At 41.7% G+C, this 17,292-nt stretch overlaps 1 protein-coding gene, 1 long non-coding RNA gene and 1 pseudogene across 2 annotated transcripts in view; 1 reads left to right on the top strand and 2 right to left on the bottom strand.

Annotated features, from left to right (window-relative positions):
- Positions 1-9,200, top strand: part of LOC130298245 (uncharacterized) — a 13,875-nt gene extending 4,675 nt beyond the window's left edge. Inside the window, exons 2-3 of the long non-coding RNA XR_008849751.1 lie at positions 6,569-6,647; positions 8,562-9,200. This is a non-coding gene — a long non-coding RNA (uncharacterized LOC130298245). The remainder of the gene's footprint in view (positions 1-6,568; positions 6,648-8,561) is intronic.
- Positions 1-17,292, bottom strand: part of LOC130298230 (oocyte zinc finger protein XlCOF6-like) — a 176,234-nt gene that overhangs the window by 154,187 nt on the left and 4,755 nt on the right. The gene's annotated exons all lie outside the window — the stretch shown is intronic.
- Positions 1-17,292, bottom strand: part of LOC130298229 (zinc finger protein 850-like) — a 185,923-nt pseudogene that overhangs the window by 28,623 nt on the left and 140,008 nt on the right.

Raw genomic sequence — 17,292 nt, forward strand, 5'->3', positions numbered from 1 at the left:
GGTAATATTGGGCAGGTATGGTGCTGGCTGTCTTATCTGGGGATGCTGTGTCTCACTCGGATTATAAGGTAATATAGGGCAGGTATGGTGCTGGCTGTCTTATCTGGGGATGTCTCCTCTGATTATAAGGTAATATAGGGCAGGTATAGTGCTGGCTGTCTTATCTGGGGATGCTGTCTCACTCGGATTATAAGGTAATATTGGGCAGGTATGGTGCTGGCTGTCTTATCTGGGGATGATGTCTCACTCGGATTATAAGGTAATATAGGGCAGGTATGGTTCTGGCTGGCTCTGCCTGCTACAATTGTCTATGCTCTTGGGACAGGTTGCGGCAGCTGCCCAGTCCTCGTTAGGCGGTCCTGTCAGCTTGGCTGCTATCGTTAATCTAAAGTATAGTGTAATGCTCTGCAGAGGGTTGTTTCAATATAACGTTTGCTGTATACAGTGTGGTGCAATGCTCTGCAAAGAGTCGTTTCAATATAACTTTTGCTGTGTGCTGCGGTGCTCTGCGGGGTATACGGTGCCCTTGCAGTATACGGTACAGTGTAATGCTCTGCAAAGGGTCTCGTTACAATATAACATGTACTGTATAACGGTATAGTGCATTGCTCTGCAGATGGCCTCTTCACAATATAGTATACATGATATACAGTTATGGTGCAATAATCTGCACATGGTCTCGTTACAATATAGTATACATGATATACAGCTATGGTGATATGCTCTGCAGATGGTCTCGTTACAATATAGTATACATGATATACAGCTATGGCGATATGCTCTGCAGATGGTCTCGTTACAATATAGTATACATGATATATAGTTAAGGTGCAATGCTCTGCAGATGGTCTCATTACAATATAATATATACTATATACAGTATAGTGCTATACTCTGCAGATGGTCTCATAAATAAACTTTATACAGTTAGTGCAATGCTCTGCAGATGGGATGGTTTCAATACAACATATTATATAGGGCATAGTGCAATGCTCTGCAGAGGGTCGTTACAGTTAGCATGTCCAGTGTGGTGCAGTGCTCTGCGAAGGGTCTCGTTGCAACACAGGGTGGCATTTACTGTTTGGTGTGGTGCAATACTCTGCAGAGGATCACGTTGCAGGGTAGCATATGCTGTGTGTGCTGATGCAGTGCTCTGCAGACTGTCTTGCTTCAATATAGTATACAGTAGGGTGCAATGCTCTGTAGAGATATAACATAGGCTACATCCAATTAAATCATAGTATACACAGTGTAATACTCGTTGTTTGCACGATCATGGTATCCATACGGTTCATACACTTGGTTTATTATGGGCATACACGCATTACTGGTACAAGGTGCACACGAGTTGAGCATCTTCACGGTTTGATAACTCCATGAGTTTCTTATCGTCTGTACTCTCATGGTTAATTCATACGCTTATGGCATACTGCTTGTACGCGCATAGTATGTATACAGTTTCATGTGCTAATATCATTATATACGGTACATATACTCACTGACGATACATTCACAGCATTTATACTGGGCAAACTCGTTTATGATGTTCACCTCATGGTTATTCTCTCACTCGCTGGTGTGTTACATGGTCCACAAACTTGGCTTTTATGCTGTTCACATATTCTTGGCATATTCACGGTCTTACGTTCTTTCTACCATGTTACGTTCATGGCAATCAAACACCTCGTAATTATCACTGGTTCATACGCTCAAAGTATCATTCGGTTCATATGTTAATGGTATTTCATACTGGTTACGGCAGTATACTGCCTATAGCAATTATACGGTTCATACACTCATGGCAGTTATAGTGGTCACACGCTCACGGTTCTTAAGTTGTTCACATGTTCACCGCATTCATACACGCAGGTTTCATACGCTCATGGCAGTTATATTGGTCACACGGTTATGGTTTTGTTGTTCATCACATTCATACACGCAGGGTTCATACGCTCATGGCAGTTATATTGGTTGCACGGTCATGGTTTTGTTGTTCACACATTCACCGCATTCATATACGCAGGTTTCATACGCTCATGGCAGTTATATTGGTCACACGGTTATGGTTTTGTTGTTCACACGTTCACCACATTCATACACGCAGGTTTCATACACTCATGGCAGTTATATTGGTCACACGGTTATGGTTTTGTTGTTCACACATTCATCGCATTCATACACGCAGGGTTCATACGCTCATGGCAGTTATATTGGTTACACTGTCATTGTTTTGTTGTTCACACGTTCACCGCATTCATACGCTCATGGCAGTTATATTGGTTACACTGTCATTGTTTTGTTGTTCACACGTTCACCGCATTCATACGCTCATGGCAGTTATATTGGTTACACGGTCATGGTTTTGTTGTTCACACGTTCATCGCATTCATACATGCAGGTTTCATACGGTTCTCACACATAGTGTCATGCTGTTTCATGCAGTTGTGGCCACGCGCTCATAGCATGTTCACAGCATTATACTGCTCATAGTACTCATACCTCATAGCGTCATACCACATATTAATTCATAGCACATATGCTCAACGCTTATACTGCACATGTACTTGTAGCATTTATACTGCACATACACATGGCCTACATCAGGCACATACGCTCTTAGCATTGATACCGCAAGTATACTCATAGCATTATACTGCTCATAGTATCATACCACTATACGCTCATAGCATTTATACCACATATACGCTTGTATTCATACCACAGACATGTTCACGTCATGTATATTGCACATAGAATTGTAGCAATACACTACACGGACATTCGTAGCATTCATTCTGTACATACGATGGTAGTAATTATTATGCTGACACGTTGTAGTACTTATTCTGCGTACATGTAGCATTCATTCTGTTATGTTCTCTGCACTAACATCCATAGCATTTACTGTACATGGGTAATGGTATTTATTCTGCATGTTCATCCATAGCGTCTACACTACACACATGCTCCCGTAGCTTTTACTGTACGTATGTTCATAGCATTCATTCTGTGTATTCGTTCATAGTCTTTTATACGGAAAATTCACTCAGGTTTGTCAGGATGTAGCCCTATTGCCTGACTCCTCTTTAGGTTAAGGGGTCAATGTCGGTTGCTACTGACTCGTTCAGAGCAATCGCATTGTTGTTTATTGTCATGACCTGACAAGTTCTCAGGTCAGATACAACCTCCTCTGTTGTATTTCACGACTACGTTATCAGTTAGTTATAGTACACATATTCAACTATCCGGCACAGGTACTCGTTCAAGGGTGGTCATCATTTTAGTGGCACTAATCGGCTGTTCAATACCCGGTCACCTGACTCGTTCCTTCAGGGGTTGAATCGCGGTTGTTACTGACTCACATTCAGAGCAACTAATTTCAGGAATACTCACAATGTTAACCTGTTGCCTGACTCCTCTTCAGGTTAAGGGGTAATGTCGGTTGCTACTGACTCGTATTCAGAGCAATTTTGTCGTTGGTGTATTTGTTATGACCTGACACGTTTTCAGGTCAGATACAACCTCGTCTGTTGTATTTCTCGATTACGTCATTTCGTTATAGTACACAGATTCAACTACCTGGCATAGTTGCACGTTACGCTCAGTCTGGTTACGTTCATAGCTTTATTTTGTTGTACTGCACATGGGTAATAGTTTTTCTACATTTCCATCCTTAGAGTCTACACTATACATATGCTCCCGTAGCTTTACTGTACTCATGCTCATAGCTTTCATACTGCATATTCGTGCATAGTGTTTATACGGAAAGCTTATACAGCTTTGTTAGGATGTTGCCCTATTTGCCTGACTCCTTCAGCTTAAGGGGTTAATGTCGGTTGCTACCGACGAATTTTCTGAGCAATTACTTTGTGGTTTATTGTCATGACCTGAGACGTTCTCAGGACAGATACAGCCTCCTCCGTGGTATTTCATGACCACGTTATCAGTTACTTATAGTAGACATATTCAACTATCCGGCATAGTTGCACGTTGTCTATCTTTTTAGATATATGTTTACACTTTATTTTCTAGGCATGTATGAGGTACTCATAATGTTGTTAGAGCATAAATTCATAACGTTCCTTACGTTTTCACGGTACTTACGCTCCCAGCTTGTGTATGATACATGCACCAGTACACAGCATTTGTTGCATACTACCATAGTTGTATGCGGGTAGGTTATTATGTGCATTCGTTCCTAGTGTTGAATAGCAGTTGCACCTCTGGCTGTACATATATTTACAATACACGATTACAGTATTCATATGGTGCTTACATTTATTGCAGATATATCGAGCCCATATTCTTAAACCTCCTACGTCTGCAGGGGGGATGCACCACATAGGTTATTGTTACAGACATGTCTCAGAGCAATAACATATTGAGTAGCGACTTGTAGTTGGGTATACTGTTAGCAGTTTATGCCGTACATACGGTTAACATGTTTCATGCGGTGCACACAGGGGAGGTAGATCATTTGCTTAGGGTATTGGACACAATTGGTCATTTTTGTTACTGACACGCCTTCAGAACAACACGCCAGCTTCATACAGGTATCTTGTCATGCATACTCATGATGTTACCCTGTTGCCTGACTCCTCTTCAGGTTAAAAGGGGTAATGCCAGTTGCTACTGACTCGTTTTCAGAGCAATTTTGTTGTGTGTTATTTTTGTTATGACCTGACACGTTTTCAGGTCAGATACAACCTCGTCTGTTGTATTTCTCAATGACGTTATCATTTCGTTATAGTACACAGATTCAACTATCCGGCATAATTGCATGTTCTCTTTTAAGGAGGGCCAGCATTTAGTTGCAGATATATTGTGCATTTAATACACAGTTACATGACTCATTTCTTTAGGATCGGGGATTGAATCGTGGTTGCTGCTGTCTCATTTCAGAGCAATTGATTTGACATGGTTATGTAGGTAATCTGACACGTTTGAGATAGCATACAATCTCAATATGGCATTTCACACTTATGTATTAAAAGAAAAAAAAGTGGTTTTCAAAGACCTGTGACGTTTACAGGCACGATGATTTCACAAAGACCTGTCATGTCTACAGGCTCGATGGTTCCGCGGGGACCTGTGTCGGGTTCAGGCACAACGGTGTCACAAAGACCTGTCAGGTCTACAGGCATGATGGTTCACCTAAACACTGGTCACGTCTACAGGTACGTTGCTCTCGCAGGGAGCTGTCATCTGCAACGGGTCATCACTTCCAAGTCCAGTTGGGTCAGTACAGTGGCTAGTTAGGTATGTCTGTTGTTACAGTCTCAATCAGGTAAGGTGCCTTCGTGAAACTTGTTAGGCGACATGACCCACACGGTCTATCAGGTAGATAGGTATTTCTTGTCATTTACCTGTCAGTTTAGTTTTTGCCTCTTAAATAGCAGGGGATTGGTGCTTGTCAGACCGGCCATGAAGTTAGCCTTTTCGTGTCCATTTGAAGTAATGTCACAAGTAGGGATGGTGATAGGTAGAGTTCAGTTAGTATATTTGGCAGGGAATGTTATTCTCAGGTTGATTCTTTACAGATGGACGTTACTACCATGGTTTCAAAGGTATGGTTACCACCTCTAGTAGTCACTAGTTGGTCAGGGCTACTCTTCCAGCACACTAGGTATAGTCTACTTCGGGTATGTGAAGATTGATGCTGGATGTAGGATGTTTTATTTCAGGAATTGTATTTATCCTAGCATGGTTGCTTTTTGCCCTCTATAGGCGTGCCCTCATTGCGCGGTTATGGCACAACTCAGACCGCTATGCTAGGGTAAGATCTTGTATAGGTATGTAGGCAATCTTTCCTGTCACTAGTACACGTATGGAGCCCCGATCACAAATATATACATAACTGACTGCTGAATCTGTTCATATATATATATATATATATATATATATATATATATATATATATATATATATACACACACACATATGACTGACTGCTGGATCTGTTCTTATATATATATATATATATATATATATATATATATATATATATATATATATATATACACACGACTGACTGCTGGATCTGTTCTCATATATATACACACGACTGACTGCTGGATCTGTTCTCATATATATATATATATATATATATACACACACGACTGACTGCGGGATCTGTTCCCATATATATATATACACACACGACTGACTGCGGGATCTGTTCCCATATCCCTACTACCCACAGGGGGATTCCTCTAATAGGTGTCCCCTATATCAATGAATGATGTGAATCTCACAGATTATAGCTATGATGTACAAATAGATGTTGATCACACTTCCCATAATCCTCTCTCAGACCAGGATACATATCTAGAAATTGCTGGTATTGTCTCTACACCCACAATATGTTTGGGTCCCATGTACCTGAATTACATAGCCAAAATTACAGGTCGACTTGTTAATTTGCCCAAGGTATATGTTGGAGAAACGAATTGTAAGAATGTCACCCTGATATATAACATGGAGTACAGGGAGATGCCGTGTGATATGAAGGATGGTGCCTGTAATACTTTATGTTTTGTCCAACTCTTAAAGCTTCTTGTGCCCCCAGGTGTCCCGTCCTGAACAGACAGATGAGGATGATGGGATCTGTAACACTCAGTTGTACCGTAATATGGTACGGATTCATGGTAAGATGATTCCTAGGGTCCTAAAGCAGGGACTCTATTACATCTGTGGTAACAGGACCTATTCATGGCTTCCTATGGGAACATGGGGTAACTGGACTATAGGAAGAGTTGTAGCAGCCATTAGACCACGCGCAAATATTTCATTATTTAAAACATTTTCTGGGGGAAACAGACATAAGCGAGAATTGTTTTCAGCTGCAGATAAGTCGTGGATGTGGTTCCCGTCTTGGACCGGATGGGGAGTTGAGTTGGCAAATAAATGAAATAAATATGCTGGCAATATGGATGGGATTATCAATGAGACTACAAGTTCTATACATGCCCTTAACCCCTTAACGACGCAGGACGTATATTTACGTCCTGCGCCGGCTCCAGCGATATGAAGCGGGCTCGCACCGCGATCCTGCATCATATCGCTTCGGTCCCGGCGCTCATCAACGGCCGAGACCCGCGGCTAATACCACACATCGCCGATCGCGGCGATGTGCGGTATTAACCCTTTAGAAGCGGCGGTCAAAGCTGACCGCCGCTTCTAAAGTGAAACTGAAAGTATCCCGGCTGTTCGGTACCGCCGCGGTGAAATCGCGGCGTCCCGAACAGCTGATCGGACACCGGGAGGGCCCTTACCTGCCTCCTCGGTGTCCGATCGACGAATGACTGCTCCGTGCCTGAGATCCAGGCAGGAGCAGTCAAGCGCCGATAATGCTGATCACAGGCGTGTTAATACACTCCTGTGATCAGGATGAGAGATCAGTGTGTGCAGTGTTATAGGTCCCTATGGGATAACAATGATCAGTATAAGAGATCAGTGTGTGCAGTGTTATAGGTCTCTATGGGACCTATAACACTGCAAAAAAAATAAAAAATAAAAGTGTTAATAAAGGTCATTTAACCCCTTCCCTAATAAAAGTTTGAATCACCCCCCTTTTCCCATAAAAAAAATAAAAAAGTGCAAAAAATAAATAAATAAACATATGTGGTATCGCCGCGTGCGTAAATGTCCGAACTATAAAAATATATCTTTAATTAAACCGCACGGTCAATGGCGTACGCGCAAAAAAATTCCAAAGTCCAAAAAAGCGTATTTTGGTCACTTTTTATACCATTAAAAAAATGAATAAAAAGTGATCAAAAAGTCCGATCAAAACAAAAATCATACCGATAAAAACTTCAGATCACGGCGCAAAAATTGAGCCCTCATACCGCCCTGTACGTGGAAAAATAAAAAAGTATAGGGGTCAGAAGATGACATTTTTAAACGTATACATTTTCCTGCATGTAGTTATGATTTTTTCCAGAAGTGCGACAAAATCAAACTTATATAAGTAGGGTATCATTTTAACCGTATGGACCTACAGAATAATGATAAGGTGTCATTTTTACCGAAATATGCACTGCGTAGAAACGGAAGCCCCCAAAAGTTACAAAATGGCGTTTTTTTTTCGATTTTGTCGCACAATGATTTTTTTTCCGTTTCGCCGTCGGTTTTGGGGTAAAATGACTGATGTCATTACAAAGTAGAATTGGCGACGCAAAAAATAAGCCATAATATGGAGTTTTAGGTGGAAAATTGAAAGGGTTATGATTTTTAAAAGGTAAGGAGGAAAAAACGAAAGTGCAAAAACGGAAAAACCCTGAGTCCTTAAGGGGTTAATGAAGAACTAGCCCAGGTCAGTTTCGGACAGGTAGGATGTTTGTTAGATGAGAAGTGCAAAACAATCCATATATGTGTGATATGCTAATAAAACTCCTCTACGTGTGCTGTGCTAATAACATCAATATATGTGTGATAATTATCAAAAGGGTGAAATATGTTAAAGAAATCAATGAATTTCTACCACTTTTCTTACTTTTAATATTAAGTTGATTCTTAAGAGGCAATGAAACAATTACATTTTTGTTTGTCATGAATAGTTGTTTTTCTGCTTACGTGTGTGTAAGATACTCATATTATCACGACCTACCAAGGAGCATCTGGAGTCACGATAAAGAAGATGAATGCGTATATACTTTCTTTGTCTCCGGATTGGCTGAACTATGGACAAATGACATTATAAAGACAGTTCTCTTATCTGATCACATAACATATACCCAGGAGAAATCATGTGACCTGCTGTGTGTTAATGCGGGTTCCATTGTAATCCTGCCTAATTAATAATAATTTCTCTTTCATTTGGTCCAACTGTTTCACGTTATCTTTGCTTTATCAAACCTTTTTCCTTCCAATCCACGACATATATGGGAATTTACGAGCGTGTAACTGGGTCTTCAATCCGTGTAATAATGGCGCAAAGTGTGAAGTAAAGAGATCTTGTACCAGATGTGATCAGATCTCTAGGGATTTTATACCCCGGGGAGGACAAAGAAAAGGAAAAGAATTACACCGATGTTTACTGAACCCGGGGGACGCTGACATATTGACGACTTCTCATATAGAAAAATGGATTTTATGATCTGAGACCGAAAATAGACGTCAAGACGGGAAACGCTGGTCTAGGGTTTGTGATAAATAAAAGTATCTGCAGCGTCTTATGTTCAGAAGAGACGATCTTCAAGGGAGACGCGCGGATCCTGTCTGATGCCTTGAATTAAAGTCTCTATAATCATAATGAGAAGGGGGCGGAGACAACACTGACGCGTTACATTCCCTATATACAACGTCAGGGACAATATTACATTTATTATAAGTCCAGTGTGCGGAGATGAATATAAGAATAATAAATCATATAAGAAAGAAAACCTTTATTAACAATTGGTAACAAGTTTGGAGATGCAGTATATGATATATGTATAAATGTCAGATATCCTATGTACATGGTGAATATATAGATGTGTTGTCTGCATCACTTACTGCTCTGAATTGGCTTCTCTCCTGTGTGAGTTCTTTGATGTTGAACAAGATGTGAATGCTGAGTAAAACATTTCCCACATTTTGAACATGAAAATGGCTTCTCTCCTGTGTGAGTTCTTTGATGTTTAACAAGATCTGATTTTTGAACACACCCTTTCCCACATTCTGAACATGAAAACGGCTTCTCCCCTGTGTGAGTTCTTTTATGTTTAACAAGACTTGATTTCTCAGTAAAACATTTCCCACATTTTGAACATGAAAATGGCTTCTCTCCTGTGTGAGTTCTTTTATGTTTAACAAGACTTGATTTCTCAGTAAAACATTTCCCACATTTTGAACATGAAAATGGCTTCTCTCCTGTGTGAGTTCTTTTATGCTTAACAAGACTTGATTTCTCAGTAAAACATTTCCCACATTCTGCACATGAAAATGGCTTCTCCCCTGTGTGAGTTCTTTGATGATTAACAAAAGTTGATTTCCGAGTAAAACATTTCCCACATTCTGAACATGAATATAGTTTCTCCCCTGTGTGAGTTTGTTTATGTTTAACAAGACTTGATTTAGAAGTAAAACATTTCCCACATTCTGAACATGAAAATGGTTTATTTCCTGAATGAGCTTTTTGATGTCCAACACCCCTTCTCTGACCTTTCTTTTCGTTAACATCCAGCGATGAATGAGAAGACAGGACCTGTATATAAGGATGAGATGACAGATCTTGGCTGTGAAGGGCTGAGGGTGTATCTGGGATAATGGAATGTTCTTCATATGTATCTTGTGTGATATCATCATCTGCTTTATAATCTGAAGATATAAGATTCTCCTCTGATCTCCTGGTACAAGAATCTGCAGAGAATAACACAGATTTTATTAAATCAACCAAGGAAATTTAAACTTTTGTGTTTTCTTTTTTCCTCCTCTCCACATTCCCGTAATTCTTTTATTTTTTTCATCTACAGAGCCGTTTGAGAGCTTCTTTTTTGTGACACCAATCTTACATGGTATTAACACCTTTCATTCGCTGTGCATTAAAATATAAATCAGGTCCATACGATCACAACGATAAATATAAATTTTTTTAACATTACTTTTTTTTATTGCATAATGTTACGTTTCATACATATGTAAAAAAAAAATTAAAAAAAGACGTGCAACACTTCCATAGACCCTGGGTAAATAATCACTTAGACGAAGATGACTGACCGCGGGAGTCCCGCCGCTGGGGATCCCCGTGATCTTGCACGCGGCACCCCGTTTGAACTCAGTCCCCGTTTGTAATGTCCTCGTTCTATCACACACCAGAGAGTCTATATAATGTGGTGTGAGAGCTTCTGCTGAATATCCTCATAAAAAATTTAATAGGCATATGTGTTTTATGTTAAAGGGGTTCTCCGGTGCTTACACATCTTTTCCCCTATCCAAAGGATAGGGGATAAGATGCCTGACCGCGGGAGTCCCACTGCTGGGGACCCCCGTGATCTTGCACGCGGCACCCCATTTGTAATCAGTCCCCGGAGTGTGTTCGCTCTGGGTCTGATTACGGGCGATCACAGGGCGGGCGGCATGTGACATCACGCTTGGCCCCTCAATGCAAGCCTATGGGAGGGGGCGTGACAGCTATCACACCCCTCCCGTAGGCTTGCATTGAGGGGCGGAGCGTGACATCACACGGGGGCGCAGGCGTGACGTCACATGCCGCCTGCCCTGTGAACACTCCGGGGACTGATTACAAACGAGGTGCCGCGTGCAAGATCATGGGGGTCCCCAGCGGCGCGATTCCCGCGGTCAGGCATCTTATCCCCTATCCTTTGTATAGGGGAAAAGATATGTAAGCACCGGAGAACTCCTTTAACATAAAACACATATGCCTATTTAATTTTTTATGGGGATATTCAGCAGAAGCTTTCACACCACATTATATAGACTCTCCGGTGTATAATATAACAAGGACATTCAGCAGAGGCTCTCATACCACATTATATAGACTCTCTGGTGTATAATATAACAAGGACATTCAGCAGAGGCTCTCACACACATTATATAGACTCTCCTGTGTATAATATAGTGAGGATATTCAGCAGAAGCTCTCACACAACATTATATAGACTCTCCGGTGTATAATATAACAAGGACATTCAGCAGAGGCTATCACACCACATTATATAAACTCTCCGGTGTATAATATAACAAGGACATTCAGCAGAGGCTCTCACACCACATTATATAGACTCTCCGGTGTATAATATAACAAGGACATTCAGCAGAGGCTCTCACACCATATTATATAGACTCTCCGGTGTATAATATAACAAGGACATTCAGCAGAGACTCTCACACCACATTATATAGACTCTCCGGTGTATAATATAACAAGGACATTCAGCAGAGGCTCTCACACCACATTATATAGACTCTCCGGTGTATAATATAACGAGGACATTCAGCAGAGACTCTCACACCACATTATATATACTCTCCGGTGTATAATATAACAAGGACATTCAGCAGAGGCTCTCACACCATATTATATAGACTCTCCGGTGTATAATATAACGACGACATTCAGCGGAGACTCTCACACCACATTATATAGACTCTCCGGTGTATAATATAACGAGGACTTTCAGCAGAGACTCTCACACCACATTATATATACTCTCCGGTGTATAATATAACAAGGACATTCAGCAGAGGCTCTCACACCATATTATATAGACTCTCCGGTGTATAATATAACGAGGACATTCAGCAGAGACTCTCACACCACATTATATAGACTCTCCGGTGTATAATATAACGAGGACATTCAGCAGAGACTCTCACACCGCATTATATAGACTCTCTGGTGTATAATATAACAAGGACATTCAGCAGAGGCTCTCACACCACATTATATATACTCTCTGGTGTATAACAAGGACATTCAGCAGGGGCTCTCATACCATATTATATAGACTCTCGGGTGTATAATATAACGAGGACATTCAGCAGAGACTCTCACACCACATTATATAGACTCTGCGGTGTATAATATAACGAGGACATTCAGCAGAGGCTCTCACACCACATTATATAGACTCTCCGGTGTATAATATAACAAGGACATTCAGCAAAGGCTCTCACACCACATTATATAGACTCTCCAGTGTATAATATAACAAGGACATTCAGCAGATGCTCTCACACCACATTATATAGACTCTCCGGTGTATATTATAACAAGGACATTCAGCAGAGGTTCTCACACCACATCTCCGGTGTATAATATAACCTATGAATAGTTTTGAATGTAATTATTTTTTTATGATTCTCATTACAATTCGAATCTCTAAACAATTTTCAGACTTTTTACTATAGAGCTCCGTTCAAGTTTAGATATTTCACCCATTTCCCTTTCCCATTTCTTTTTGCTAAGAAACTCAATTCTTCGTGAGTCAGTATCATTGATCATTTTATTTAATTTTATTTTAAAAAAGATTGACTTCTAATTATATTCCCTATAAGTGTTTCCAACAGCTAATATGATTCTACAAGTAACCTATCTTTATTAACCCCTTAAGGATGCAGGGTTTTTCCGTTTTTTTATTTTCATTTTTTTCCTCATTACTTTCTAAAAATGATAACTCTTTCAATTTTGCACATAAAATTCCTTATGATGGCTTATTTTTTGCGCCACCAATTCTACTTTGCAGTGACATTAGTCATTTTACCCAAAAATCCACGGTGAAATGGAAAAAAAATTCATTGTGTAACAAAATTGAAGAAACAATGTCATTTTGTAAATTTTGGGGGCTTCCGTTTCTACGTAGTGCATTTTTTGGTAAAAATGACACCTTATCTTTATTCTGTAGGGCCATACGGTTATAATGATCCCCTACTTATATAGGTTGGATATTGTCGTACTTTGGAAAAAAATCATAACTACATGCAGGAAAATTTATATGTTAAAAATTCTCATCTTCTAACCCCTATAACTTTTTTATTTTTCCGCATACGGGCCGGTATGAGGGCTCATTTTTTGCGCCGTGTTCCGAAGTTTTTATTTCTATTGATTTGACTTTTTGATCGCTTTTTATTCATTTTTTTTATGATATAAAAAAAGGGACCAAAAATACGCTATTTTGGACTTTGGATTTTTTTTGCGCATACGCCATTGACCGTGCGATTTAATTAACAATATATTTTTATAGTTCGGACATTTCCACACGCAGCGATACCACATATGTTTATTTTTATTTACACAGTTTTTTTTTTATGGGAAAAGGGGGGTGATTCAAAGTTTTATTGGGGAAGGGGTTAAATGACCTTTGTTTCACTTTTTTTTGCAGTGTTATAGCTCCCATAGGGACCTATAACACTGCACACACTGATCATTGTTATCCCATAGGGACATATAACACTGCACACACTGATCTCTTATGCCGATCCCTGCAAAGCCATAGCTTTGCATGGATCAGCAAGATAGGGGCTTGATTGCTCAAGCCTGTAGCTCAGGCTTGGAGCAATCAAACCCATATCGGACACGGTGTAAACAGGTAAGGGAACCTCAGCTCGCGTCCTAGCTGATCGGGACATCGCAATTTTATTGCGATGTCCCGATCAGCCCGACTGAGCTGCCGGGAAGCATTTACTTTCACTTTCAGACGTGGCAGTAAACTTTGATTGCCGCGTCTGAAGGGTTAAGAGCATGCCGCGCACTGTTAGGCCAGGGTCCCAGCTATGAATAGCAGCCGGGACCGACCCGGTATGAGTTTTAAACACCAGGACCGGGCGTAGGGCCTACAGGTCCTTAAGAGGTTAAAAATTGTGGTCACTTGTCGAGGTTTTTATTTTATTTTTATTTTATGTCAGATCCTCGGCCTTTGCAGTTAAATCACCACTTTAGGCCTCAAATCTCATCGGTGCTGTCTCACTCCTAAGCCCTGTTTTGCACCCGCAGAGTGCTTTACCGCCTTTTATGGGGTATTTCCTTATTCTGGAGAAATTGGGCTACACATTCTGGGGAGCTTTTTTTTATGTTACTACTTGTGAAACTAAAAAAATTTTGGTTAGTACCAGCAATTTAGTAAGCCAAAGGAGGACAGAACGCCGGCACATACAAAACTAAGCAGCCACTTAGACATGCAGCGACACACGGGACGGGACTGGACTGACAAGTATCCTGTAGCGGAGGTGCAAAGCTTGAACAGGAAGCATAAAGTGAAGACATAGAACAAACAGGAGCCGCACTCACCATCCAGGTCTTTATTTTCTTCCGTCATAAACACGATGTTACAGTGGGGGAGCGGGATGGAGAGCAGGGACCCGGAACAAGCCGTTTCGTGCATCTATGCGCACTTCCTCTAGCCAGAATGACATCTTCTGGCGCCGCGCTCCTGTATATAGGGGCGGCGTCAGACAGTCGCCCGGCAAAATGGTGAGTGTCTAAGTCACGTGAACGGAGTCATGGTCACATGGTCAATACTATTGTGAGTACTACAACAAGTTTCTAACTCTATAGTGCAAATACAATTAGACAAGATATATTATTAATAAATACAATCATGAAATTTACAAAAATGCACCAAATTAATTCCGGTCATTAAGACCGGCGTTGCCTGTAGCATTCATTCACACTATCCAGCAGGCTTCTCGCTGGAGGAGGAGTCTTCCTCTATCCCCTCCGTTTTTGAATGGTAATATTCTTTCCAAGCCCACAAATTTAAGTTCATCATGATTACCATTGTCTGTCTGGTTCATGTGGTCAATAAACCTGGGGGCACCATGTCCGGTCCGGAGAGAGCGAACATGCTCACGGAACCGAACCTGGAGCTGCCGGATGGTCTTGGCCACGTAGAACCTACCACAAGGGCAAAGAAGGTCATAAACCACGTGGGTGGATCTGCAGGTGATCATTTCGCTAACTCAGTGGTGCCATCCTCCTATTGTTAGGGTATTACCCGTGTACATGTGTCTACAATGGTGGCATGTCTTACAGGGGTAATTGCCCTTAAGGGGACTGCTGGTGAGCCAATTTTTAGTTGGATGATTCTGGTCACTGATGCTCTTCAATTTCTTTTGTTTTTCTCCTATAGTGACATTCTTTCTATAGGTGATTAAAGGAGGGTGTTGGACAACTTCATTTCGGTCCTGGTCAGATTCCAGAATGAACCAATGGCGCCGTATGGCACCAGCTATGTGTTGGTTCATGTTGGAATTTTCAAGGGAGAAACAGAAACGTTTTGGGGATGCAGTACGTTTATGTTTGTCAAACAAGAGGTCAGATCTACTCCTGTGTCTGACCAGTTGGAGGGCGGTGTCAATGATGTTAATAGGATATTGACGTGCTATAAGACGCTTTCTGAGGTCTTCGGCCGGATTCTCAAAGACTTTGTCATTACTATTAATCCTGCGGAGGAATTGGGAGAAGGGGATGCTCTTCTTCACGTGGAGGGGGTGCGAGCTCTTAAAATGTAATAGCGCATTCCTGGCAGTGGGTTTACGAAAACCCTCAGTGGTAAGTGTGTTCCCCACTGCCTTCAGCTTAACATCAAGAAAATCGAGCTCGCAACCCCCAAACACTGCGGTGAACAGCATATTTTCTTTATTGGACGGATTTAAATAGTCGACAAATTTAAAACTCGTCTTCTGTGGAGTCCCAGACTACAAGTATGTAGTCGACATACCGCAAGAAGGTTTTGATGTACTTACAGAAGGGGTTCGAGGGTGAGAAGACGTACCTGCGTTCAAAGAGGAACAAATTGGCATAAGTGCAAGCGACCTGCGTGCCCATGGCCGTGCCGGTCTCCTGCCTGTACCAGTCCTCGCCGTCCTTGAACTCGTTATGGGTAAGGATGAAACGCAATGCGTCACAGAAAGGATATGAACTGCTCCATTTTGTCTGTTTCCGACAGAAACTCACGGACAGCCTGTACACCCGCATCATGGGGGATGCGGGTGTACAGGCTCTCAACGCCCACTGACGCGAGTTGGTACATCTCGTGCCAGTGGAAGTCGGTGAGGGTATTAAGTAAGGCTCCTGTGTCCTTGATAAACGTGGGGGTGGAAGACAAGAGTGGTTTAAGTAGCCGTTCCCCGCCACTACAGGGCGTCCGGGGGGGGGGGGGGGTCGGCTCTGCGACATGTGTACCTTGGGCAAGTAATACCACTTTGGGTGGCGTGGAGCCTTAGGGAGAAGTTTCTCTGCAGTTTTTTTTTTTAGAGATAATGCCCTTTTCACAATTAATACAGAGGAAACTTCTGAGCTGGCCTAAAGTTTTGTTGGTTGGATTCCCTGGTATAGGTCTGTAAGTGGTGGCGTCACTTAGAAGACGGTGCTTCTCCGCGTCATAGGCGGCAGTGGTCAATACCACGTTGCTGCTGCCTTTATCAGCTTTGACTACTTTGAGGTCCGCTCTGGACGCCAACCACTTTAGAGCTCTAGTTTCATCCGGAGTGAGGTTATCCCCAGGACGGGGGTAAAGCAACGCTTTCACGTCCCTTGTCACCACCCGAGCGAACAAGTCGATAGAACTTCACGCTGGGGCGGACGGACAGAATTTAGACGGGTTACCACCTCTGAATGGGGATACCTCAGACCGGGTGGGACTGGTGCTGGGTATGTTGTCATATGCCAGCTCGCATAGTGTATTACGAGTGTCTCTGTCCGTAGAGGTCATATCTAGAATTGATGAAAAACCAAGAGGTCCTACTGTAGCTGGAATATCCTTCTCTCTAGGAATCTCTGAAATTTTTGGACTGGTTGAGGCCAAAGTTCAAGCCTTTGGATAGGAGTAACATGCACTCAGCCATGAG

The sequence above is a fragment of the Hyla sarda genome, assembly GCF_029499605.1.
Source record: "Hyla sarda isolate aHylSar1 chromosome 1 unlocalized genomic scaffold, aHylSar1.hap1 SUPER_1_unloc_6, whole genome shotgun sequence".
NCBI classification, from domain to species: Eukaryota; Metazoa; Chordata; class Amphibia; order Anura; family Hylidae; genus Hyla; species Hyla sarda.